The 27,421-nt window shown below is 39.5% G+C and overlaps 1 protein-coding gene across 3 annotated transcripts in view; it reads right to left on the reverse strand.

Moving 5' to 3' along the window:
- The window catches only part of IMMP2L (inner mitochondrial membrane peptidase subunit 2), a 777,851-nt gene extending 752,406 nt beyond the window's left edge, over positions 1 to 25,445 (reverse strand). Inside the window, exon 1 of one of the 3 annotated variants that reach the window (XM_060196428.1) lies at positions 25,423 to 25,445. The gene's annotated coding sequence lies outside the window, so the exon portion shown is untranslated. Of the gene's footprint in view, positions 1 to 24,883; positions 25,150 to 25,422 lie in introns of those variants that run through there. The other 2 variants (XM_060196427.1, XM_007516133.3) reach the window with 2 other exon arrangements.
- Positions 25,446 to 27,421: the final 1,976 nt, after the last annotated feature.

A 27,421-nucleotide genomic window follows, 5' to 3' on the forward strand; every position in this document is an offset into this window, starting at 1 on the left:
GAGGAGATGGGAAGACAGAGAAGGGAACACCTGAAGATCTGCATCCCCCCTGCAGGTGGGGAACAGGGGCTCAAACCTGTGTCCTTGGCTTTGTGATATGTAACCAGTCATACCACCACCCCATGCCTCAAGAAATATTTCAAATGTCATTTTTCCTTGCACAAAATTATACTAGCAGTTCACCATGTTTTGGATGTTAACTTCAACACAAATACTGTCACACATAGGAAGTGAAAACAGGAACATAGTAGGATATATACATACATATAGATAGATAGGTAGATAGATATATAGATAGACAGATAGATATAGATAGATAGAAAATCAGCCCATATTTGTGACCTTGGGAGAACTATTGAAATTTCCAATGGAGAGGATGGGGACACAGAACTCTGGTGGTAAGAACAGTACGGAATTATAACCCTATTATTTTATGTTTGTAAATAAATATCAAATCACTAAAAAAATTAACAAAAAATTATTGTCACATAAAATATTTTTTAATATCAGCACAGTGAGTTATTGTTTCATTTCTTTAGAGTAACTGACCACTCACAAAACCAATCAAAAGACTCATAAATTTTGATCAAATCTATAAACTGAAAGAATCATTAACTGGAGTAAAAGAAAAGACAAAGAAAAGCTCTAAAGTTCATTGTGAAAGTAATAAAAATGTCAGTCTAAGAAAAATATTCATGTTGTACTGCCTAAAATACTATATCAAATATATTACAACTAAAATTTTGTTATTATACTTGCCTCCTTTAGTCTTTATGTTAACATAAAATGGGATACCACTTTGAGATTGATTTACATCTTTCACAAGGCAGAAAAATGCTCTAGCATATGAAGTACTGGAGAATGAACATGAGCCCTCATACTTGCAGGTTCTGTGTGCTGCCCACTGAGCCAATGTTACCTGCTGGCTCACATTATCTCTTCTTAAAAGATACAAACTGATGCTCAGAATATCTGTATAATCTTCCTATGTTCACACAGCAAATAGGTAAACCTAAGTCTAGATTATTTGACCCCCATGGTCTATGAACTTACACACAATGCTCCACAACCCTCCAGTTATTTACCACTCCCAGTAAATATAGAGCAGAGAAATACTGATTTAGTAACTGCTATTACAGCATTCAGATGAACTTATAGGAAGTGTTCTGAATACACAATACATTCAGTTCACTATGTAGAAGGGACATGTTCAGGTCTCATTAATTTCTAATAAGACTTCAAATAGTATAAAAGGAAGAAAGGTACAAATCTATATGCATTATCAATTAATATAAAAATATAATTAGAGTTGTCTTTACACTTAACAAATACTGAGAGCCCTTATTATCCTGCTGTCCTTTCAACCTTCTAAATTACCTCTTAAGAATTTGAAATGTAATTGCTGAAACAAAAGAAAGCTGGAAGATAACGTGCATTCCAAACGTACCTTTTGGCAATTTCCCTTGTACATCTACTACCTAGATCTTTAAATATTCATCTAGAACTAAACCAATTTGGCTGTATGTATAAAATGTAAGATTGGAAATCTCTGAAAATCAAGATGACCTTTAAAAAATAACATTCTCTTGAACCATTTAGATAATACTGAGAAAAAAAAAAGTTTTACGCTGGTTAAAGTACAATCTTCATGTGTAATATTTTCAGCAAATGTAAAAGCAAATACATAAAATACTTAAAATCAACCACATTTTTAAATAAAAATAAATTTTAAGCTACTATGTTTTCTGTACTCATTATGTATCTATTAAATATTCATTATCTTATTAACATATACTACTTCTTAAATATAACACCAATGCAAGCTCTGTCACTCCAGCCATCTCCTATAACTGGTTTAGAACCTGCTAGTATGACCCTTTTTCCCTATTAAGTTACTTGAGAGTAAAAATATGTCAGGCAAAGGTCCAAGATGAGACCTCTCTAGGAACCAATAAGATCACCTTCAATTAGTCCCCAGACAATGATCTCAACAGCATGTTTCCTAAGAAACCAAACTTCGGAGTAAAAGATAACTAAACAAATTTAAAATTTAGTAGTTGAAATTACAGTAATTTTTTTTTTTAAATTGTTTTGGTTTTGTGGTGGAAGGCTTTGAGCATGCACATGGAGCAGCAAGAGAAGAAGGGGAGAAAGACAAGGAAAGGGAGAAGTGGAGAGAGACAGCGAGACACCACAGTGCTGCTCCACTATGCATGAAGCTTCCCCCACTGCCACAGTGTTCCAATGTGTACTGCAACTCAAATTTAGGACTTCTCATGCATAAGGTGCATGCCCTAGCAAATGGCTATCTCCCAGCCCAAGATTAAATATTGTATGAAATAACACGTAATTTTCTATTTATATATATACATATCAATTGTATATTTGTTAAAATAAAAGATATGCAAATCAATATAAATAGATGACAAGCCTTCCCCTGGAAATCACAATTCAGATAAACCACCATTCATAATTTAATTCTGTAACCAAGTAACAACCCCTAAGAATAATACTTCTGCCCCCACATCAATGGCCAGCTAAACCATTAAGCGGCAAAAGGAGAGTCTCTTCAACAAATGGCACTGGGATAGTTGGACTGAAACAAAGTAAGTGGATGAAACTTAACACCATGCATAAAAGTCAACTCCAAGTGGATCAAGGACACGGACATTAGGCCAGAAACTACCAAACACAGAAGAAAACATTGGCAGGACACTTCATGATCTATGCGTCAAAAAAGGCTTCAAGGATTTGAATACAACAGCAAAGAAAATAAAAGTGAAAATAAAACAATAGGGCTACATCAAACTGAAAGCTTCTGCACAGCAAAGGATACTGCCACCCAAACAGAAAGACACTCTATGGCACAACCCACATCAAACTAAAGTGCTAATAGCCAAAATACATAAGGAGCTCAGTAAACTAAACACCAAACAAAAAAGAAAAAGAAAGAAAAACAGAGTAATCCCATTAGAAAAGGGGGCCAGAATGGTAGGGACTACCACACTCTCGGAAGGGAGGCTGGATCATCCTAACCTGCCTCTTGAGGAAGACTGGTCCTGAAATGAGTGCAGCCTAGAATGTACACACCTGTGACCATAAACTGCGAACTCACACTAACAGGGACTCAGAGCAAGCTCCTGTACTAAATACAAATATATATGAGTCCGGGATCAGGTTGGTGGAGTAAACAGTTAATTTTATTCATGGACTTGCTTCAAGTTTGAGAGCTATTCTCTGCCTTAATCCTGCTTTCTAGTTCTATTCTTAACTCTGACACCATCTTCCCAGACAATATTTCTAGGTCACTTGAATGTTAGCTATTAAATTCCCTATTCTCATCTGCTTTATGTTTACTTTTTGGTTCCTATCCATTAATCATTTTGTCCTGCTTTATATTTTACCATCTTTCATCCAGTAAATTGCAGATACTATCAGATTTCATCCTGACTTCCCTGGAAGACTACCTCACCAATGTGTCCCTGAACTTCATCTCTCCAGAGCCTAACACCATTAGGGAAAGACAGAAACAGTCTGGGCATAATAGATTCATCTGCCAATATCCATGACCAGCAGAAGAGCAATTACAGAAGTCAGAACTCCCACCTTCTGCACCCCAAAAAGAGTTGTGGTCCACACTCCCAACAGGGGAAAAATGATAGGGCAGATGCTCTGAACTTCAATGCCATCAAGATCCAGAGAGATAAAGAAAAAAGGAAGGACATTTAAAAGTAGTAGTGGGTGTAGGTGTGACTTAGAAAGGAAAAGAAGGCAAAACCATAGGAAAAAATGGACAAATACATACAAATATAGAATAGACAGAGTTATAGCAATAATAGTTAATCCATATCTGTAGCCTTGAGAGAACTACTGTAGCTTCCAACAAAGGGACTGGAGATACAGAACTCTGGTGGTAGGGATGGTGAAGAATTATACCCATTATCTTGTAATTTATAAATCAACATAAAGTCGCTAATTAAATTTTAAAATGAAAGGAAGGAAGAAAGAAAGTGGGGCCAGGACATGAACAGAAATTTCACCAAGGAAGAGATCCAGAGGGCCAATAGATATATGAGAAGATACTTAAAGTCATGATCAACAGAGAAATTTAAGTAGACATCAGAGATATCACTTTGCACCTGTAAGAATATCATTCATCAGGAAGGGCAGAAATGGCAAATGATGGAGAGGATACAGAGAAAAAGGGACACTTCTGTTCTGCTAGTGGGAGTGCAAAATGGTCCAACAATTGTGGAAAGTAATCTGGAGAGTTGTAAGGACACTAAAAGGACTTGTAAGGACCTACCCGAAGACCCAGCAATTCCTCTCCTAGGAAACATGTATCAGAAGAGATCGATGTATACCTATGTTCATAGCACCACAATATGTAATTGCCAGAACCTGAAAGCAACCAAGACGTCCAACATCAGACAAATGGCCAAAAACATTGTGGCATACTGTGTATACACAATGGCATACTACTCAGCTGTTAAAAATGATGAAGTTTTTCCTTTCATCTTCTTGGATGAAACTTGAGGACATCGGGTTGAGTGAAATAAGCCAAAAAGAGGAGGACAAATACTAAATGATCTCATTTATTAGTGGGACTTAATAAAGTAGAGATAGGGAGAGAGAGCACAAAATGAAACATGATGTATTATACCAGAGCAAAGGACTCTGGGGAGGAAGGAGGACAGAGGAGAGGAAGAAAACTTTTGGGGGCTATTATAATGAAATTATATGCATCTGTCAGTGAATCCACTGTAAGGCACTGACCCTCTCAATAAAAAATTAATACATAAAATTTTTTAAAGAATACTTTCACCTTTGACTTTTCTAAATAGTCTTAGTCGAGATTTCAGAATCCATTTTATACCCCTTTAACTGATTAAGCATCCCTCTAACATCTGAGTATTAGGAGAAACAGAGATCAAAGAAAAAGATGAACAATCTCAGTATCTGGCTAGAGGTCAACTTCAATCTTTAAAATTGAGTATGGTTCCAATCAACTCTACAAATTCAGTTCATGTTTCTTTAATGCAAGGAGTGAAAGAACAAGGTCACAGCATAAAGAGACAAAACAGTGAAACATCAACAAGCAACTAAATTAGACACCACACCTGTCACAGAGAAAATCAATACAGTCCAATGAAATACTGTATACTGATTTATTTAGGGAAAAACCTTGGAATACAGTGTCTCTGGATCTTTGTGCACTCAACATTTTCTGCTTCATTGGTTGGATGGAATCCAAAAAATACGGTCTCTGTGGCAGAGGGCAATGAGGACTCAAGCTTACTTAAAAAGGAATGCAAACCAAGATGAATAAAGCAGTTGGGAAGGTATGGTTTATTCAACAAACTCACAAAATTAAATAAATAAATAAATAAATAGGGGCTGGGTGGTGACGCATCTAGTTGAGTGCACAGGTTATAATGTGGAAGGACCCAGGTTCAACCCCCCAGTCCCCACCTGCAGGGAGAAAGCTTTTTGAGTTGTGAAGCATGGCTGCAGGTGTCTGTCTCTCTACCTCTCTATCTCCCCCTTTGCTCTCAATTTCTAGCTATCGCTATCAAACAAAGATAACTTTAAAAAAATTAAAATAAATAAAATTGGCTTTTTACAGTTAGAGAAATGTAAGTAGGGCTAGCTGGTGGCACACCTGGTTGAGTGCACATGTTATAATGACCTAGGACCTGGGTTTGAGCTCCTCGTCTCCACCTGTAGAGGGAAAGCTTTGCAAGTAGAGAAGCAGTGTTGCAGGTCTCAGTCTCTCTCTCTCTCTTCCCTTCCCTTTTTTTTTTTTTTTTGCCTTCAGGGTTATTGCTGAGGCTCAGTGCCTGCACTATGAATCACTGCTCCTGGAGACTATTTTTCCCATTTTATTGCCCTTGTTGTTTTTGTTGTTATTGTTGCCATTGCTATTGTTGTTGGATAGGACAGAGAGAAATTGAGAGAGGAGGGGAAGACAGAGAAGGGAAGAGAAAGATAAACACCTGCAGACCTGCTTCACCGCCCATGAAGTGACCCCCTGTGGGTGGGGAGCCAGGTGCTCAAACAAGCATCCTTATGCCCATCCTTGAGCTTTGCACCATGTGCTCTTAACCTGCTGCACTACCATCCACCCCAAGAATCTCTCTATCACCCTCCCCCTCTCAACTTCTGGCTGTCTCTATCCAATAAATAAATAAAAATAATTTTTAAAAGGCTCTAAAGAAATAAATGTAACTAGTAAGGCTAAGAATAGGCAGATTCCTAACTTGGCAAGAAACAGGAGGGTTAAAGTACCACTTACAGTGATTTAAACCTCAAACAAGATGAGTAAGATAAAGTCAAGTAGAGGAAAAATGAATAAATAAAGACAAAACCCCAACTCCATCTCACCATCTTTTTTATTTTTAGCCATGTCACCTTATTTGGGAAATGCTGAATCACAAGACTGTTGTTGTCACAGTAGGGTACAGTTTTGCATCTTTCCGAGATAGGTGTCAACACACATCACTTAATATAGGTACTGGGCTCTCAACCCCCACACAACCCTTTCCTTTGAAGTCCTTCAGTCTACTAAAAGGGATCTCAGTTTATTATTTCACCCTCTACTTTCTTTGCTTTGCTTCTTAAGTCCCACCTATACGTGGAAATCGTCCAGTATTTGTCCTCCGTCTGGCTTACTCCCCTCGGCATAATTCCCTCCAGTTCTATTCATGTTGTAACAAAAGACACAATTCATCATTCTTTACATTTTAGCATTCTAGCCAACCCCATCATGCATTTGGAAAAAAGCAAAATAAGATACAGCATTTAAAAACAAAGATGTCTGTACCCAGCAGTCAAGCATCCTTCCTTTCCTTCTGTCTATCACAGGCAGCATAAGGACAACATATTCGATAGAATGAGAAAATTAAGAAATAGCTATGTTCACAGAAGTTTCCAACAAATTTCATGAGATCTCTTTTCACTATCTTAATTTCCTAGGTTTAACCCAGAGAAAAATGGCATGCTCACAGTATTCATCCTATCTTCTTTGACAAGAAGATTCATGTCATTATGGTAAAGCAGTAGTGCCTGTAAAATGACTATGTTTAAGGAGTTCATAGAATCTCAACAAATCCCTAAGAACACAACAAGCTCCTAAGTAAATCTCCTTACCTCCTGTAGTGTGCTACACTACTACTAATATATATATATATGTATGTATGTATGTATCTTTCTATGGTGGAGACCACGAAATTACTTATTTTCCAAGGCTGCTGATGACTGCACATTATGTAGACTAACATTCAAAAACAAGAATTGTCTGATTCTTTTTTCAGCGTCAATTTGTTCGGTGATCATACACTTTCCTTTCCTGTGACTTCACTTGCCTTACTACTTCAGCTTACAATGTCCTTCTACATTTCTCCATCTTGTAGATGTTGCATTCCCATACCAGTTCAAAATGCCACATCCTGACCTGTATGTCTCTGAAAGACAACTACTGGATGGTTTCATTCCTATGTGCAATATAAAGAACTAAAGCACAGTTGTCCAGGAGGTGGCGCAGTAGATAAGGCTTTGGACTCTCAAGCATGAGGTCCCCAGTTCAGTCCCCAGCAGCACATGCACCAGAGTGATGTCTGGTTCTTTCTCTCTGCCTCTCCTATCATTTCTCATGAATAAATAAAAAATATATATTTTTTAAAAGGGTTACGGTAAGCAGGGCAGTAGTGCAGCAGGTTAAACGCACATGGCGTGAATTGCAAGGATAGGAGTAAGGATCTGGGTTCTAGCCGCCCTCCCCCACTACCCACCTGCAGGGGGGTGTGACTTCATAAACACTGAAGCAGGTTTGCAGGTGTCTACCTTTCTCCCCCCATCTCTGTTTTCCCCTCTTCTCTCAATTTCTCTCTTTCCTATACAACAGCAAAAACAACCACAACAGCAATAACAACAACAGCAAGGGCAACAAAATGGAAAAGAAAAAACAAACAAACAAAAAAGGCCTCCAGAAGCAATGGATTTGTGTAAGCACCTAGCCCCAGCAATAACCCTGGAGGCAAAAAACAAAAAACAGTCAAAGTATCTAAGACTTTGTGAATACTATGGTGATTACACTTAGGGAGAGGGAGAGAAGGAGGTACAGGTCACAAAACTGTGATGGTGTTCTTTGGAATTTTATTCTTGCAATCTTATGATCTTGTAAATCATTACTAAATCACTAATAAAAATAATTTTAAAACACCATTTTTGTGAAATTATAGGCAATTTCCCTTATCTATATCTCAACATTCATCCTGTGTCAGCTCAAAGTTTTGCAGACAATTCATTTAGGACACAGATTATATTCTGAAACACACACATACACATTTGACTATATATTCATCTACACTACTTATGCCATAGTATTCTTTTTGTGTGTAAGTATGGTAAAATACATGCACACAAAATTGCACATATTAACTATTTGTAAATAAATAGTAGCACTACACTTCATCTTGCAAAATTGAAACTGTAACCATGAGCCAACGTCTATCTCTCCCCATCCTCTTCTACCTCCAGCCCCTGTACTCACATTCTACTTTCTTTTTTGTGGCATTTATTTATTATGAAAGGTGAGAAAGAGAATGAAAGAAGAGGAATGAGGACCAGAGCACTACTTAGCTCTGACACAGTGTGGTCCTGGGAACTGAACGTTAAGCCTCTGGATCCTCAAGTATACAAGTTCAACCTCTAGTAGAGTTAGCTACCTACCCTGCCTTCTATCTTTTATCTCTATAAATTCTACTTTTCTTGTTAACTCATATAAATGGAATCACCATATTTCATTTCTTCCAATTGGATTCTTTCACTAGCAACATGCCTTTAAGCTGTATGTATCTTGTAGCATTAACAGAACTCCATTCCCTATTAAGATTAAATAATACTCAATAGTTTTATACCCCATTCATCCATCCACAGATACTTGAGCTGGCTACATATTCTTATTAGCAGTGAAGACCTTGCTTATTTTCATATGCCCTTGGCAATACACTGTATTCTCACACTTTGTGCCTAAGCTTTTTTGCTATGTAATATGAAATGTAAATGCCCACTAGTTTGCCTCGTTTTTTTTTTTTTTTGGATACATAAATATAACTGGGGGTTATGGTGCTGGCAATCTAACTCAGGCACTTACACACATGTGCTCTATAATTGAGTTACATCCCTACCTTGTTATGATTGAGGGTTTTTTTTTAATTTAATATTTATTTAGAAGAAAGAAAGGAAAAGAGACGGAAGGAAATGGAATGTCATTATGGCATATGCAATGCTGAAAATTAAAATCAGTACTTTGTAAATCACAAATAAAGTATTTTTTTAAAAAAATAAAATATCGCTAAGCAGAACTTGGAATGAAGTTAGTATATTACACTAAAGTAAAAGACTAGGGTAGGTGTGGGGGAGGGTTCAGGTCTTGGAACATGATGGCAGAGGACCTAGTGGGAGTTGTATTGTTATGTGGAAAAGGGAAATGTTATGCATGTACAAACTACTATATTTACTGTCAATTGTAAAACATTAATCCTCCAATAAATAAAAAAAAAACATATCAGCACACACACAAAAAAAAAAAAAAAAGGAAAAAGAGAGAGAGAGAGACTGCTTGCAGCAATGCTTCACCACCAGCAAAGTTTCTCCCCTGCAGGTAGGGACTGGAGGCTTGTTCTTCTGCATGATAACATGTGCCCTCAACCAGGTGTGCACTGCAACCTGGCCTCATATAAACTGTCTCTTATACTCCTTTCTTTAATAAGATTTTGGTTTTGTTTTTAAATTATCTTTATTTTTTTTGGATAGAGATAGCCAGAAGTCAAGAGGAAAGGGAGTGATAGTGAGGGATGGTTTCATTCATATGTGCAATATATATATATATATACCAAAGCACACAAACTTATTCAAAAGGTAAAAAAAAAAGAAAGAAAGTTAAACTAGCTAAGACTTTGTGAATACTATGTAAGTCTCCAAAAACCTTTCAGAAATTCTTCAACTACTACCTCCCTACTTCTTATAAACTACTAAGACTAACATTTAGGCTATTCATAATCTAACTTCAGTCTGTATTCTACAGTTCTCTACTATAGCTAGTTTTTCACTGATCCTAAATTAAGTGAGAATGATGCTTCTAGCTGCCTTTGTTTAAAGCATATCTGTTATTCTGAATGTTCTTCCCTTCCTTTCAAAGCCAGTTTAATTCTCTGCTTAACTAATAACTAATACATTAATTCAACAAAAAATAGACAAGTATACACATATTATGAACATTTTGCTATAGTGGGGTCACAGAATGGACAATTGGAGTGCCTTCTTAACCTTTAGGCTATATCCAGAAAATGAAGATATAATCCAGATTAGGATAAATAAAACAAAAGCTAAAAATAGAATTTATTATCTATATGCTAGTCTGATTGAAGTAGGGGTCATATGGCTGGAATGACTAAAATGAGAAAAATACCTGGGAAGTAGGATGGCCCAGAAAGTCTCTTAGTACAACTTAAAGTTTACTTTAATCTTTGAAAGACACAGAACCATTATAATAAGAAGAATAAGATTGTAAAAAAAAAGAGAGAGAGAGAATTTCACAAAGGTTACTGAAACGATCTAGAGCTTAAAAATTATTTATGTGGGGGTCGGGCGGTGGCACAATGGGTTAAGCGCATGTGGCGCAAAGGGCAGGGACCTGTGTAAGGATCCCAGTTCCGATGCCCCGGCTCCCCACCTGCAGGGGAGTAGCTTCACAGGCGGTGAAGCAGGTCTGCAGGTGTCTTTCTCTCCCCCTCTCTGTCTTCCCCTCCTCTCTCCATTTCTCTCTGTCCTATCCAACAACGAACGATATCAACAATGGCAATAATAATAACCACAACGAGGCTACAACTAGGGCAACAAAAAGGGGGGGAGGGGAATGGCCTCCAGGAGTGGGCACCGAACCCAGCAATAACCCTGGAGGAAAAAAAAATTATTTATGTGGGGCATGGTGGTGGCACACCTGGTTGACTGTACATGTTACAATGCGCAAGGGCTTAGGTTCAAGCCCCCAGTCCCCACCTGCAGGGGATAAGCTTTGCAAGTAGTGAAGCAGGGCTGCAGGAGTCTCTCCTTCTCTCTCCCACTGTCTCCCCCTACCCTCTGATTTCTGGCTGTTTCTATCCAAAAAGTAACTTTTTTTTTAAATTAAAATAAAAACAATTATTCCTGTGTCCAGAGTTTAAAGTGATTCAAATACAAAATGATTCACTATAACAAGTTATTTATTTAGCCAATAAATCCATTTTAAAAAATAGTGGAATAGGGAGTCGGGAGGTAGCGCAGCGGGTTAAGTGCATGTGGTGCAAAGCGCAAGGATCTCCACCTGCAGGGGAGTCGCTTCACAGGCGGTGAAGCAGGTCTACAGGTGTCTTTCTCTCCCCCTCTCTGTCTTCCCCTCCTCTCTCCATTTCTCTCTGTCCTATCCAACAACAACGACATCAATACCAACAACAATAATAACTACAATAATAAAATAACAGGGCAACAAAAGGAAATAAATAAATATTTTTAAAAATAGTGGAATAAATGCTACTGAAAGTAGAAGTAAGGAGTTGGAAGTGGTGTGCCTGCTTGAGCACACACATTTATTATGTCCAACGATGTAGATTCAAGACCCTCCCATATCCCACCTACAGCGGGAAGCTTCTTCATGAGCACTGAAGCAGTACTGCAGGTATTCTCTTTCTCCTTCTTTAAAAAAATTTTTTTATTATCTTTATTTACTAGATAGAGAGAGCCAGAAATTGAGAAAGAAATGTCTAGAAAGAGAGAGAGACTTATAGCACGGCTTCACCGTTCTCAAAGCTTTCCTCCTGCAGGCAGGAACTGGGAGCTTAAAGCTGGGTCCTTGCATACTGGTAACATGTACACTAAACCAGGTGTGCCACCAACCAGCCCCTTCTCTTTCTCCCTCTCAACCTCCCTCTCGCATATCAATTTCTCCCTGTTCTATCAAATGTAAGAAAATATATATATATATAATAAAAATTTAAAAATAAATCTAAATTATTTTTAAAATTGAAAAGATAATGTGCTAGATTTTTAAATTTTTTTTTATTTATGATATAGAGACAGAGAAATTGAGAGGGGTGGGAGAGCTAGAGAGGGAGAGAGAAAGAGAGATGCCTGCAGCACTTTTTCATCACTCATAAAGCTTCTTCATGCAAATGGGGATCAGGGGCAGGAACCTGGGTCCTTTAGCATTATAATATGTGCATTCAAACAAGTGCACTACTACCTGGCCCCAATGTGCTGTTTCTTCTTTGCCTAAATACTTACAATAAGTATTGCCTTTCATCAGCTAATTTTAAGTAAATAAACATTCAAAACCAGCTAATAACAAGGCTATAGAGGGTGAAACACCTCCCACATTGTTCTCATTATAATGAATCCAGGAAAGATAAGATACAATTTTACTCTTTTTCGTTTCATTAAGAACAAACTGTCCTATCACTTCTTTTTCTTACTTTCAAGACGTAGGATTAAATGTCTAATAATTTCCTGAAATGTAAAGATCATTGAATTTTGACAGATTTAGCCTGAGTTGTAAGATTCTAGCTGCAGAAAAAGCCTATCATTTATTTTATCACCCAGTTCAGTTCTCTAAATTGACATTCTATCTGGTTGCCACAAAGTTATCATAAAGACATTCTGTAAATGAAAAGTTGTACTAACCACTTTTACATTGATAGAATACTTGTTAATCTTCTTCTACCCATCAACATCATAAGTCAGATGAAAACAAGTAGGATTCTTTGTACTATCTCTTACAGTAGTGATAAGTAACGGCATTATTTACTTAGTGACTCCCAATGTATAACTTAAAGGACAGCTGCTGCACAATTAACTGTTATGTCATTTGTTGAACATCAACATCAGACAGTAGCATGACCAGACACCTCTCAAACTATTGTCTTGTAATGTATTGTTATAATTCATTTGTTTAAACTGCAGTACTTCTCTTACATAAGGAGCAGTGCAACAACTCATAAAAGAAAGCAGAAAGTAGGAAAGAACCTTGAGCTAGTACAAAACATAAAAATCATCTGAAATTAAATCATCCTAAAATAAAAAATATCATATTGCACACATTTCCCTTCTTTTGAAAATGTCTTTGCTGTACACAACTCCAAAAACAAGAACTTGCTGTGTTCACAATATGTCCTCTAGCTACAAGCAAGATGATTTTTCAAAACTTGACTGCAAATGCTACAAATATTTTTCAGCAAAAGGATACATAAAAGTGTGTGTGTCTGGGGAGTCGGGCGGTAGCGCTGCGGGTTAAGCGCAGGTGGCGCAAAGCTCAAGGACCGGCCTAAGGATCCCGGTTCTAGCCCCCGGCTCCCCACCTGCAGGGGAGTCACTTCACAGGCGGTGAAGCAGGTCTGCAGGTGTCTGTCTTTCTCTCCCCCTCTCCGTCTTCCCCTCCTCTCTCCATTTCTCTCTGTCCTATCCAACAACGATGACAACAAGAATATCTACAACAATAAAACAACAACAAGGGCAACAAAAGGGAATAAATAAATTAAAAAATATATATTTTAAAAAAAAGTGTGTGTGTCACAGTGCCATTACAAAGACTTAGTTCTCAGAATAAACATCAAATATTAAATTTTTATAATTATATTAAAATGTATTTTTGTATCTTCTGGATATTCTTAATCTATGAAGTCAAAAACAAGCATGTGTTCAGTGAAACTTTTGAGACAGTCACACAAGAGTGTATGTGATTGCTTGTTTGCTCTGCTTATTACTAAGTAAGCCAGGCTAAGCACTTGGCAGATAGAAATATCTGAATTACTAGGACAAGCTAAGCAATCTAACAGAAATCAAAAGATCCCTAAGACAGACTTTAAAACAATTTTGGCAGAAGTCACCATCACCATCTGAGCACAAAACAACCCTCTATATCTGAAATCTCAAGGAAAGCACAAAGACTAGATTCTTGCCAGCAGTTAAATACTTTACAGTAAATACCATGTCTCAAGAATTAGATGGAACAGAGTAAGATATAACCCCTACCTTAAGTAGTTTGCAATCTAATATAGGGCAAAACCAGTTGCCAAATAATTATAGTCCAGGCAAAGTAGAGCAGGTACTAAAAAAGGGTACAAAAAACAGACAGTGATTTCATCAAGGAGACAGATCATCTAGAATGAAAGCTAATGCTACTTAGTTGATAACAGGTTCTTGTTACAGTTAACTGTTTTTGTTTTAATTCTCTCCTATGCAGCCTATGCAGGAGATGACACAGTAAATAAAGCATTGGGCTTTCATGAGGCCTGATACTACATATGCCCAAGTGATGCTGTGATTCTTTTATTCTGTCATAAATAAATTTTTAATAAAATAGGTTCTTCCATTATATTACTACTTCTACTCCAGAAAATTTGAAAACCATGAAAAATATGTATGCTGTTTTAATAGCCTACAAAGCATTTAAAAATAAATTCTTAATTGAAACTCCCCTATGTCAGGTAATGGTTATCCTCTCTGGTAGCCAGCTCACCAAGATGGCACCCAATGATCCCTGCCTTCTATCTTTGTGTAGTCTCCTCCAACATGCAACCGGAGCTGGTCTGTAAAACCAACAGACATCAAACTCAAAAGTAATTGTGTATGACTCTCAATGTCCCTGGACTACTCACCTTGGTTTCATTGACCTATGGTAAACCTCTTATGGAGAAGAACCAACTTAACAACTGTAACAATGAATCACAAGTGAATTTTTTAGACCAAAATATGTCTTTCACTAACTACACCTCTAACTAGCATCTAACTGTAACCTCAAAATAATTCTGAGCCAGACCATATGAAATACTGACCAAGAGAAAAGCAACAATGAAGAAATTGTCCTTTTAGAGGCCAGGTGGTAGCACACCTGGTTGAATGCACATGTTACAATGTGCAAGGACCAGGATTCAAGGTCCCAGTCCCCACCTGCAGGAGGAAGCCTCACATGTGGTAAAGCAGGTCTGCAGATGTCTCTCTCCCTCTCTTCCTATCCCTCTTGATATCTGGCTGTCTCCAATAAAGAAAGACAATAAAAAATTAAAAGCTATGTATCTTTTGTCTTCAGCTGTTAAATTTTTTATATGTTATAATACAATATAGAAATACCACATCCTGCGGGACCAGGTGGTGGCACACTGGATTAACTGCACATGGTACTAAGCATAAGAAATACCACATCACAGCCAAAGAAACTATCAAACAAACAGAGACCCTTCACAGAATGGGAGAAGATCTTCACATGCCATACATCAGACAAGAGACTAATCACCAAAATATACAAAGAGCTCAGCAAACTTAGCACCAAAAAAGCAAATGACCCCATCCAAAAATGGGCAGAGGATATGAACAAAACATTCACCTCAGAGGAGATCCAAAAGGCTAACAAACACATGAAAAACTGCTCCAGGTCGCTGATTGTCAGAGAAATGCAAATTAAGACAACACAAAGATACCACTTCACGCCTGTGAGAGGCATACATCAAAAAGGACAGCAGCAAAAAATGCTGGAGAGACTGTGGGGACAGAGGAACCCTTTTGCATTGCTGGTGGGAATGTAAATTGGTCCAGCCTCTGTGGAGAGCAGTCTGGAGAACTCTTCAAGGCTAGACATAGACCTTCCATATGATCCAGTAATTCCTCTGCTGGGGTTATACCCCAAGGACTCCATAACACCCAACCAAAAAGAAGTGTGTACTCCTATGTTCATAGCAGCACAATTCATAATAGCTAAAACCTGGAAGAAACCCAGGTGCCAAACAACAGATGAGTGGCTGAGAAAGCTGTAGCATATATACACAATGGAATACTATGCAGCTATTAAGAACAATGAACCTGCTGGGCTGAGCTTCACTGATGGGAGACAGACGACCCAGGACTCATGGCTGGGTTGTACACAGTATCTCTTTATTCATGTAGAATGCAGCACAATCTAAGCCAAGCTAAACTAAAACTAAACTAAACTGAAAAATCACAAACCTGTCCTCATATATAACTGCCAAGTAGGGTGTAAACAGGATGTGATGTAGAGAGGGTGGAGCGAAGAGAAAGTGGTGGAAAATCAGGGTGTGACAAGGAGAGGGGGCGGAGCAGGCGAGAATTCTACCACAGAACCACCAATGCCCTGGAGGGAGGGTGGTGCTTAGTTAGTGATTTATGTAAATAGACCTCAGCTTTGAGTGGGATTAAATCAATGCCAGTGCTTAGTTAAGCATGATTAGAGACAGAAGCCTGGGAGCTGGCATACTACCCAATATGAACCCACTTTCTCTGACCCATCTTGGACAGAGGTAGAAGTAATTATGTTAAGTGAGCTAAGTCAGAAAGATAAAGATGAGTATGGGATGATCCCACTCATCAACAGAAGTTGGGAAAGAAGATCAGAAAGGGAAACTAAAAGCAGGATCTGCCTAAATTGAAAGTAGGGCACCAAAGTAAAAACCCTGTGGTGAGGGGGAGGGTACACATGTGGCTTCCTGGGCCAGCAGGGTGGTGGGGGGGTGGGGGAGATGGGACACAGTCTTTTGGTGGTAAGAATAGTGGTTATGTACACTCCTATTAAAGTGTAGTCATATAAATCACTAGTTAATTAATATGAGAGGGGGGAAAATTGATTGTATGTCTCGAAGTTTTTAAAACACAGACTGAGTCTTTTTAATATATAGGCTGTGTATTTGATATGCAGACTCTCTCAACAGCCTAGACCAAGCAAATCAGAAGCAACCAGTGGCACAGCTATATACAAGATACTGGGTATTATACAGCAAACCCTAACAAAGGGACTTTTCAAAGTTAACCCAATTACCAGATAATATGATGATAATAATAACTATCCATTGTCTTTTTGAACCTTAAGACAGCAGGAACCTCACATTTCCACTATAGAACCTATATTTCCCCGAGTCCTGGAACCTTAGGGTAGGGCCCACTTTCCCGCATGCCTCTCCCAATTCATATCAAATAATATTGCATCTGCTAATCACAACCTAATCAACACAACGACTGCCACATCAACATGCTTCAGCTCAGACTGCGTCCAGAGACTTCAGGTGTGGAATGACAACCCTTCAGCTTCATTACTCAGGTGAGACCTTTCCTTTCATAGTATTCTCTAATTCCATCCCAGGTGGATCACTTCCTAACAAAGTCCCAAAACCTAGATATAGATCAGGTTCCATGAGATAGAGCATATGTTGACATGTATCCATAAACAAGTACAAAATATATACCTGAAAGCAGAAGTACACTAGAGTTTGCAGTGAGTACTCCCCCAACACTTCCTCTCCACTATTCCAAGCTTTGGATCCATGATTGCTCTACAATTTGTTTGGCTTTGTATGTTAACTCACTTTTCAGTCACCAGGTTCCAGATGCCATCAGGATGCTGGCCAGGCTTCCCTGGACTGAAGACCCCACCAATGTGTCCTGGAGCTCTGCTTCCCCAGAGCCCCACCCTACTAGGGAAAAAGAGAGGCAGACTGGGAGTATGGACCAACCAGTCAATGTCCATGTTCAGCGGGGAAGCAATTACAGAAGCCAGACCTTCCACCTTCTGCAACCCACAATGACCCTGGGTCCATACTCCCAGAGGGATAGAGAATGTGAAAGCTATTGGGGAGGGGATGGGATATGGAGATTGGGTGGTGGGAAGTGTGTGGAATTGTACTCCTCCTATCCTATGGTTTTGTTAATGTCTCCTATCTTAAATAAAAAAAAAAAAAAAGAAATATCACATCCCAATTCTACATGTGAAGTGTGAAGAAGCTATGTTTATCTAATATCATTAAGACTGAATTTAAAACAGAAAGAACAGATTCCTAATCTTTTATTTTTTTACTTAATTCATCAGATATAATAGAACTTTCCAAATAAAATGCTTTCTAAAAAGCATAAGTGCAGAGGGTCGGGCAGTAGTGCAGCAGGTTAAGCTCACGTGTTGCAAAGCACAAGGACAGGCATTAGGATCCCAGTTCGAGCACCCAGCTCCCCACCTGCAGGGGAGTTGCTTCACAAGCAGTGAAGCAGGTCTGCAGGTGTCTATCTTTCTCTCCCCCTCTGTCCTCCCCTCCTCTATTTCTCTCTATCCTATCCAACAACGACAACATCAATAACAACAATAATAACTACAACAATAAAACAACAAGGGCAACAAAAGGGAATGAATAAATAAATATTTTAGAAAATAATAAAAAATAAAAATGAAATATTCAAAAAATGTATAAGTACAATATTCTCATGTATGACTGGACTAATATAGCAGGTTTCCCTTAGCACAGAGACACAGCAGTTATACCTGTACTTTTCACATGATGGGACCTCTGCAGTGTAAATGAATCCATGGTGCTCAATAGCTTTTTGTGAGGCTTTTATTATCTTATAAAAAGTTGCTATACTCTTATAGTACTTTTTTTTTCCTTTCTTATTTTTTCCTTTTTATATTCTTCCAATCATTTGGGAGAAGATGGGTGACAGTTTATACTATAGGTGCTAATACATGGGTACAATTTCTCACCTCCCTTTGGTAAGCTAAGTGTCTGCAAAACATTCTCACCTCCAACTTAGGTCCTTTTCCATCGTCATGCACCAGGACCATAAGACTCTCTCCACCCTCTCCATCCCCATCTTCCCCAGAATTTGTTGCTTTGGCTCAGTATACCACACCCAGTTCAAGTTTTGCTTTGTGTCCTAGTCCTTTTCTATCCTGGTCTCTTGTGTTTCGCCTGAAAGTCAAATCATCCAGTTATTCATCCTTCTCCTTTTGGCTTATCTCACTTAACATGATCGCCTTCAAGTCCCATCCAACTCAGAAGACTACATTATTTCTAACAGCCACGTATAGCATTCCATTGTGCATATACACAACTTTCTTGGCCACTGTCATTGAGAATCTGAGTGGCTTCCAAGTTTGGGCTATTAAAAATCATGCTGCTGTAAATATAGGTGTACACAGTGTTTGTCTCATTGAACTTGAAAATAAATATGTGGAATACAGTGGATTGTAAAGTGAGATTATATATATATTTGCCTCCAAGGTTATTGCTGGGGCTCAGTGCCTGCACCATGAATCCACTGCTCCTGGAGGCCATTTTCCCCCTTTTGTTGACCTTGTTGTTGTAGCCTTGAAACCACTGTAATGTGTGCACTTAACCAGGGGCATCACTGCCTGGCTCCTCTATCATAAATGCTTATCTGTAGGACTTAGTATGATGTTTATTAAAATGATAGCACACTGTAAATGAACACCTGGTCAGATAAGCTTATTTCCACTGAGCTACATCCCCTAGCCTATATATAAGCTTACTTCCTACAGGTGTCTGCTTGTGTCATTGTTTTTACAAGCTGACAAGGCAGTATGATTTCTGTCCTCAGTGATTCTTTGTGGGTGAAAAATATCTTTAGGGGGTCGGGCAGTAGTGCAGCAGGTTAAGCACACGTGGCGCAAAGCGCAAGGACCGGTGTAAGGATCCTTTACCTGGTTTCAAGCCCCTGATCCCAACCTGCAGGGGGGAAGCTTCACAAGTGGTGAAGCAGGACTGCAGGTGTCTCCCTGTCTCTTTCCCTCTCTCTTACCTTCCCCTCTCAATTTCTCTGTCTATATCCAATAATAAATAAAAATATTTTTTAAAAAGAGTTTATGATAGAAATGCGACAAACTACAATAGTACAGCTGATATGCCTCTAACCTACTGACAAATTCCTTAGCAAAGTGGAACCAGATGTCTGATGTGAAATCAGATGGCTATGGACTTGTCCTTATTTAATTTATTTTTTAATTTCGTTATTTATTTATTTGCCTCTAGGGTTATCGCTGGAACCCCATGCCAGCACTATAAACCCACTGATCCTGGCAGCCGTTTTTTCCCCATTTATTGGATAGGACAGAGAGAAATTGAGAGAGATGGGGGAAATAGAGAGGGAAAGAATAAGATAAAACACCTGCAGACCTGCTTCGCCACTTGTGAAGCATCCCCCTTGCAGGTGGGGAGCCGGGAGCTAGAATCCAGATCCTAGGCACTTAACCGCATGCACCACGGCCCAGCCCCCTTGGACTTGGCTATCTTCACTTCCAGAGCAGTGTTAGGTACATTAAATACACAGCTTAGCTGTATATTAAGTCCACAACTTGGCAAAACCATGACAGCTTATACAAAAACATCAGTATTTTTATTATAATCCTTACAACGCAAAGAAAGACATTTCTGAAACAGAAACCCAAAGTTGAAGCACTCAGCTAAATACAATGGTATACTTTTGTAACTTGGGTACAATGTCAGAGTTTAAAAAACACATTATAGAAATAATTTTCCTTCACTTTTCAAGCTGACACTCTAGGCAGGGAGGGATTTGAGACACATCAGGTATCAGTCCCTGCTCCAGAAAGTTTACTATGAGATGTGCCAATTGAGCATACCCAAGAAGTTAAACACTCTTAGGAAAGCAAGTACTAGGTTTCTTTCCACAATCAACTGGACAATCAAAAGAAAATGATGGGAAATAGAGGAACAGGCAAGAAAATTGACACATGGGGAGTGGCACCTCCAGTTAAGTGCACATAATACTAAGCACAAGGATCCAAGCAAAGATCTGAGTTTGAACCCCCAGCTCCCCACCTGCAAGGGAGACGCTTCTCAAGTGGCAAAGCAGGTCTGCAGTCGTCTATCTTTCTCTCTCTCTCCTCTCTCAATTTCTCTCTGTCCTTTCCAATAAAAATGGAAAAAATGGCTGCCAGGAGCAGTGAACTTATAGTGCCAGCAGTGAGCCCCAGCAATAAAAAAAAAAAAAAGTAAAAAACAAAAGAGAAAGAAAACTGACATTTAGGATCTATAATTCAGACATCATTTTTATGCTTTTTCATACATATATAAACATAACTATTGCTCTCTGTTGATATATGAGAAGTTAAGTTGCCAGTGCCTGCACCATGAATCCATTGCTGCTGGAGGCCATTCCCTCCCCCCTCTTTTTGTTGTCCTTGTTGTTGTAGCCTTGAAACCACTGTAATGTGTGCACTTCACTAGGTGCACCAATGCCTGGCTCATCTGGTCTAGTAGAAAAATTAATAAAATATGATTCAGGATTTAAGTCTACCTAAAGACTCTTTAAGACATAATACTTAAAAAAAAAGACATAGTACTTCAACATGAAGATTTAGAGTGAAAGAAGAAGAGGTAAAAAATCAATGAGGCAGTCAAAGGTAAAAATCTACAAGTTGGGAGTCAGGCGGTAGCGCAGCGGGTTAAGCGCACGTGGTGCAAAGCTCAAGGACCGGAGTACGGATCCCGGCTCGAGGCCCCGGCTCCCACCTGCAGGGGAGTTGCTTCACAAACAGTGAAGCAGGTCTGCAGATGTCTCTCTCTCTCTCTCCCCCTCTCTGTCTTCCCCTCCTCTCTCCATTTCTCTCTGTCCTATCCAACAGCGATGACATCAACAACAATAATAATTACAACAACAATGAAAACAATAAGGGCAACAAAAAGGAAATAAATAAAATAAATATTTTTAAAAATTACAGAACCTAGATACAGACCAAGGCCCGTGAGTTAGGGCACATGTGCACAGGTATCCATAAATAGGGGAAAATATATACTTTAAATTAAAAATGTGCAATGGTCTACAGTGACTCAAATGTACAGCAAACAAGTAGAAAGACCTAAAAATAAATAAATAAGTAAAGTACTTAATCATGGGAGTCGGGCGGTAGCGTAGCGGGTTAAGCGCACGTGGCGCGAAAAGCAAGGACTGGTGTAAGGAACCGGGTTCCAAGCTTCCGGCTCCCACCTGCAGGGGAGTCGCTTCATAGGCGGTGAAGCAGGTCTACAGATGTCTCTCTTTCTCTCCCCCTCTATCTTCCCCTACTGTCTCCATTTCTCTCTGTCCTACCCAACAATGACATCAACAACAATAATCACTATAACAACAATAAAAAAAAAACAAGGGCAACAAAGGGAAAACAAATAATAATAAAAAATTAAATAAAATAAATAAAAATTAAAAAGTATTTAATCAGATATTTCCTAATTGACCTATATACCCTCCTTACAAACTTCCCATTTCACTTTCCTCAATCATTCTAACTCTAATCCTGTCAGATAAAGTAAGAATTACAAAAGCTGGAGAAGGGCAAGAGACTGACACACTTTAATTATGGCTCTTTTGGTCACTATTAGGATTCCCACATAGATATGATGGGCCTAGAATTCCACAGATCCCTCTCTCTACCATCACTGGTCATCTCCATCAGGAATAATACAGTGCGCCTCTATAGGACCTTGCCCTCAGTCTAGAATAACAATGGTAGAAACTGCCCCACTCTCTGAAGGCAGGCTGAGTCAACATATTCCGCCACTGGAGGAAGACAGGTCCTGAAATGAGTACAGCCTAGAATGTTCCTAGCTACGACCATAGAAAACGACCTCAGACTGACCAGAGATGCAGAGGTTACATGGGCTCCTGTGCTAAATATGAATAGATATGAACCCTAGATCAGATCAATGGAGTTTACAGTTAACAATATTTATATAATGTTCCCATATTTGGGATCTACTCTCTACCCTGATCCAGCTTTCTAGTCCTAGTCCTAACTCTGACACTATCCTAGACAATACTCTTAGTCCACCTGCATGTTAGCTATTGGGCTCAGGCAAAAATTAGTAAAGTCTTGGGCCCCTTCGAATATACCTAAAATAGACTTCCTAGTTTCTTCCAACATATAGACCCCAAATCTCATCTACTGTATTTTTACCTTTAGATTCCTGATTATTAAACAATTTGTTCTGTTTTATGTCTTAGTGCTCTTCAGCCACCAAATTGCAGATGCTACCATGACACCAACATGACTTCCCTGGGCAGACAACTTCACCAATGGAACCCCACCTCAACAGAGATCTACCCCAACTGGGAGAGACAGACACAGGCTGAGGTATGGACTGACCATCAATGCCCATGTCCAGCAGAGAAGAAATTACAGAAGCCAGACTGCCCACTTTCTGCACCCCATAAAAATCTTTGGTCCATGTTCCCAGAGGGATAAAGACCAGGGACCTTTCCAGCAACAGATGAACGGCTGAGAAAGTTGTGGTATATATACATAATGGAATACTACTCAGCTCTTAAAAATAATGAACCCACCTTCTCTTATCGATCTTGGATGGAACTAGAAGGAATTATGTTAAGTAAGATAAGTCAGAAAGACAAAGATGAGTCTGGGATGATCCCATTCATAAACATAAGTTGAGAAAGAACAGAAAGGGAAACTCAAAGCTGAATCTAACTGAGCTGGAAGTATTGCACCAAAGTGGAGGGTGAGGGTAGATGTATATCTTTACCATTTTTTTTTTTGGAGGGGGACAGGCATTTGGTGGTGAAAATGGAAAAGACTAGGGACCTTTCCCATGGAGGGATGAGTATATGAAATTCTGGTGGTGAGAAGTGTATGGAATTGCATCCCATAGTTTTGTCAATCATTATTAAATCACTAATTAAAGAAAAAAAGAAGGAAAAGAAAAAACTAATGAAATGCCTGGTCAGCAATGGCCATCTCCAACACAGTCTCACCATGCTGTTTGTATCAAAGTGTTCAGCACTTCAGCAGAAATAAATACACTTGGTACCTGGGTTAGCCACATGTTACAATGTGCAAGAAACTGGTTCAGTACCCCAGACTGAACCTATAGAGGAAAGCTTTGTGAGTGGTGAAGAAGGTCTGCAGGCATCTCTCTGTCTCCCTCTCTATCTCCCCCTTCCCCTTGACTTCTGATTTGTTTCTATAAAATAAAGAAATAAAGATAATTTTTAAAAAATTAAAAGGAGTAAGATATGCATCCATGAACTCAATGAATGAATCTACCACCATCAATAAAAACTACTTTCTGCAAAAGTAAATTATTAGTTGTATAAATGCAGAAAGTAAATCACTTGCCACTTGAGCAAACAAGAAGTACATGTAACAAGCAACCAATGTCAAGACTGCCATAGAAGGCAATTCTATTTTTCCTCTCTAAGTATCCAAAAATGTGGTCTGCTACATTCTTACTTGTGGTTAACCCCAATTTCAGCTAACTGAAAACTTTGTTCATATGTTATATATATGATACACAACATAGTCTCAACCTTCCCAGAGACGCAGTGTTTCATTTCACCAACACCAAGAGCAAGGAAGAGTGAGAAGCAATAGGAAAGCACCAGAGAAGAACAAATGAGAAGGACCACACTGAAAATCGCAGTAAACCTTCAAAGTTCTGATTGGCAACTGTTCAGGTAACTGTTGGTTACCTCGTTGGTGGAGAGTACGAAAATGAAAGTCCAGAGGAAAAAAATCTGGTAATTTCCACCCCCTTCAAAATACCTTCATTTATTAATTTGAGGGAAAATTCCAAAAGAACTTGAGTACTTGTGATATTGCTATTAACTTTATGTTTTGGGGTCCTAGCCAAGATCCTTGGAATGTCTGTTCACTCTCAAGAATTATGATTCTTTAATATCAGTTTCAGGGATGAAAGAAAGCTAGTTCAGAAAATAATAAACCTCTGTCTGACTACTACAGGATCAACTTTACAAGTAAAGGAGATGAAAGGTAATGACAGAGTTCTGTCACATCTAGTGGCTTAAAAGAAAATCCACACCAATCTGTCAAACTCCCAGTCAAGGCTACCTTCTAACAAACGTGGAGCCATTCTTGGTTTGAGGCCTGTGGCCTTTGAATGTGGGTCTTGGGTTCCTGAGGAAAATGTCCGATTTGGGCTCCACGTTCCCCCAGAGGCAGTTCTGGAGTCAGATTTTCCGGTTTCCCTTGGTTTCCCTCACCTCTCACCCCTGATCATTCCTTACTTACCCTTTCTCCCGTTCTTCTTCGGTGAGAAGGGGTAAATGGTTATTTTGTACCCTCGCCCAATTTTGGCAATATATATAAATATATATATATATATAACCTAAAAGTAAAAAAAAAAAAATGAGACACGTGCTTTAAAATCCTGACGTTTGAACCTCAGCAAACCCACACTTTCAGATTCCCCGGGCGCCCCATCACGTCCTTGGGAAGGGACAAGGCACGTGGGCTCCGAGGCCAGGGATTGTCAGCCCCGGGCGATAGTCCCTAAGTGCCCCTTTGCTACCCGAGCTCACCCGGAGGTGGAGGGGGAGGTCAGACACGAGCACGCACACAAGCTCGCCACCACCGCCGCCGGCCGCCGGCCGAGCAACCCTCCACCTCCCAACAACCACGGGCCCCCTCGGGGAGGTGGGGGGGTGCCCGGGAAAGGTCCCAAACCCAGGAGACAACCACTGCTCGCGACCCAGCGTCCGCCCGCCTCCCATCCCAGCTCCACGGTTCCTCCCACCTGCCCGCCCGCCACGGGTATCCGCCCTCCGCACCCGAAGAGCCGCTCACCCAGGGAAGTCCCCCACTTGCCCCCCCACCCCCAAAACCCACGTAGGCCCCGCCCACCACCGGCACAAGCTCCGCCCCGACCCCCGTGTGCGCGGGAGGCCCGAAGCTCCGCCCCCTGGACGGAAAAACATGCCTGCAGCCTCGCCCCTGCCCCTCCTAATTCCACGCCTGCTCGGTTGCACCCAAAACCCGTACTGGATGTGCAGAGGATCAGAAATTGTACTCCTTCAGTATGCAGTGACCAAGCACTTTCAGACCAGCACCACGGGAAATGCCTAGAGAAACTTAGGAACTGAGACTCTGGAAATGGGGATTTTCAACTCTTTCTCTTATTTTGCGGGTCAGGAAAGTGATTCCAGCAATGACTTTGAGCGCACATTTCCAAAGAGTGACAAGTCCTACCTGTGCTCAGCCTTATCCTCTGCTCTCTGCACGCCTCCTGGTTGTGGGTTGTTCTTTTTTGTTTTCCTATTAAGCAGGAAAACTTAAATTGTGCTGCCTCCACACAAGCGAAAAGGAATAATCTTGAACAGGTGGTTTCCCTAGGAAACGCTAGAATTTCATAACTAAGCTCTTGTCTCAAATGGTACAAAATCCTCTAACACTCATTACAACCTACAAAGAAAGCGAAACTTAAAACTAGCAAACTAAATACATTATATTTTTTCACTCCTCTCTGAATTATATCCATTGTTATATATGTATAACTTTTTTGAATATTGACAAAGTAATTCTGTGCATTTTCAAATCCCTAAAGACAACTGTAAATATCAAAGGCTCTGGTATTGTGCATTTAAAACTAAAGCTAAAGGTTCAAGAAATTATCAGAAATATATGCATGCTAACTAGAATACCCAGACACTCTTTTCTAAACCAAATGTTCTCTTATAACATATGCTAGCACAAAACCCCAAAAGTGTTCTCTTGTAAAGAGAATATGTTCCATATTTTTTTCTTAATTTCTTCATTAGGGAATTAATGGTTTACAGTCAACAGTAAAGTAAAATACAGTAGTATATACACACATAACATTTATCAGTTTTCCATATAACAATTGAAACCCTGCTAGGTCCTCTTCTGTCTTCTAAGAACTGAACCCTCCCCCCAACCCCGGATGCAATGCATCAACAATATGTTTCATTTTTGTTAATTTTATTATTTGTGACTGAAATAATTGTATGATACCCTCTTGTCTGACACTGCTTAAGGGTTTTCAAAACACTTAGCTGATAAGATATCCTCACCAAATAGCAGTGGGAACCTATTTGTAAAAAAGACTGGGTTCTATTGGTTCTCCAAATTGAATTCTTAGCCACTGGGAACTGAAAGTCTAGAATAGAATGTGCATGGATAAAATATGAATAGGCATGGGCCCTAGGTCAGATTGATGAGGTTCACAGTGTTTATATAGTTTTCCTATATTTGGGAACTACTTTCTGCCCTGATCCAGCTTTCTAGACCTAGAACTCAACTCTGACATAATCTTCCCAGAAAATATCGCTAGCCCACCTGCATGTTACCAAGCTAAGGCAAAAATTAGTAGTCATGACCCCTTGACTATACCGAAAATAGACTTCCAAGCTTCTTCCAACATGAAGACCCTTAGTTTCAGCTTCTATATTATTACTTTTAGGTTCCTGATTATTAAACAATTCTGCTCTATATGAGATGCAGAGCAAATGCTTTTCAGTCACCAAGTTGCAGATGCTATCATGATGCCAACCTGACTTCCCTAGACAGACAACTTCACCAATGTGTCCTGGAACCCCACCTCTACAAAGTCCTACCCCACTAGGGAAAGATATAAATAGGTTGGGAGTATAGATGAACCTGCCAATGCCCATGTCCAGCAGAGAAGCAATTACAGAAGCCAGACTTATCACCTTCTGCACTCCATAAAGATTTTTGGTCTGTACTCCCAAAGGGATAAGGAATAGGGAAACTTCCAGTGGAGAGGATGGGATATGGAACTCTAGTGGTAGG

The sequence above is a fragment of the Erinaceus europaeus genome, chromosome 8 (genome assembly GCF_950295315.1).
Source record: "Erinaceus europaeus chromosome 8, mEriEur2.1, whole genome shotgun sequence".
Lineage (NCBI taxonomy): Eukaryota > Metazoa > Chordata > Mammalia > Eulipotyphla > Erinaceidae > Erinaceus > Erinaceus europaeus.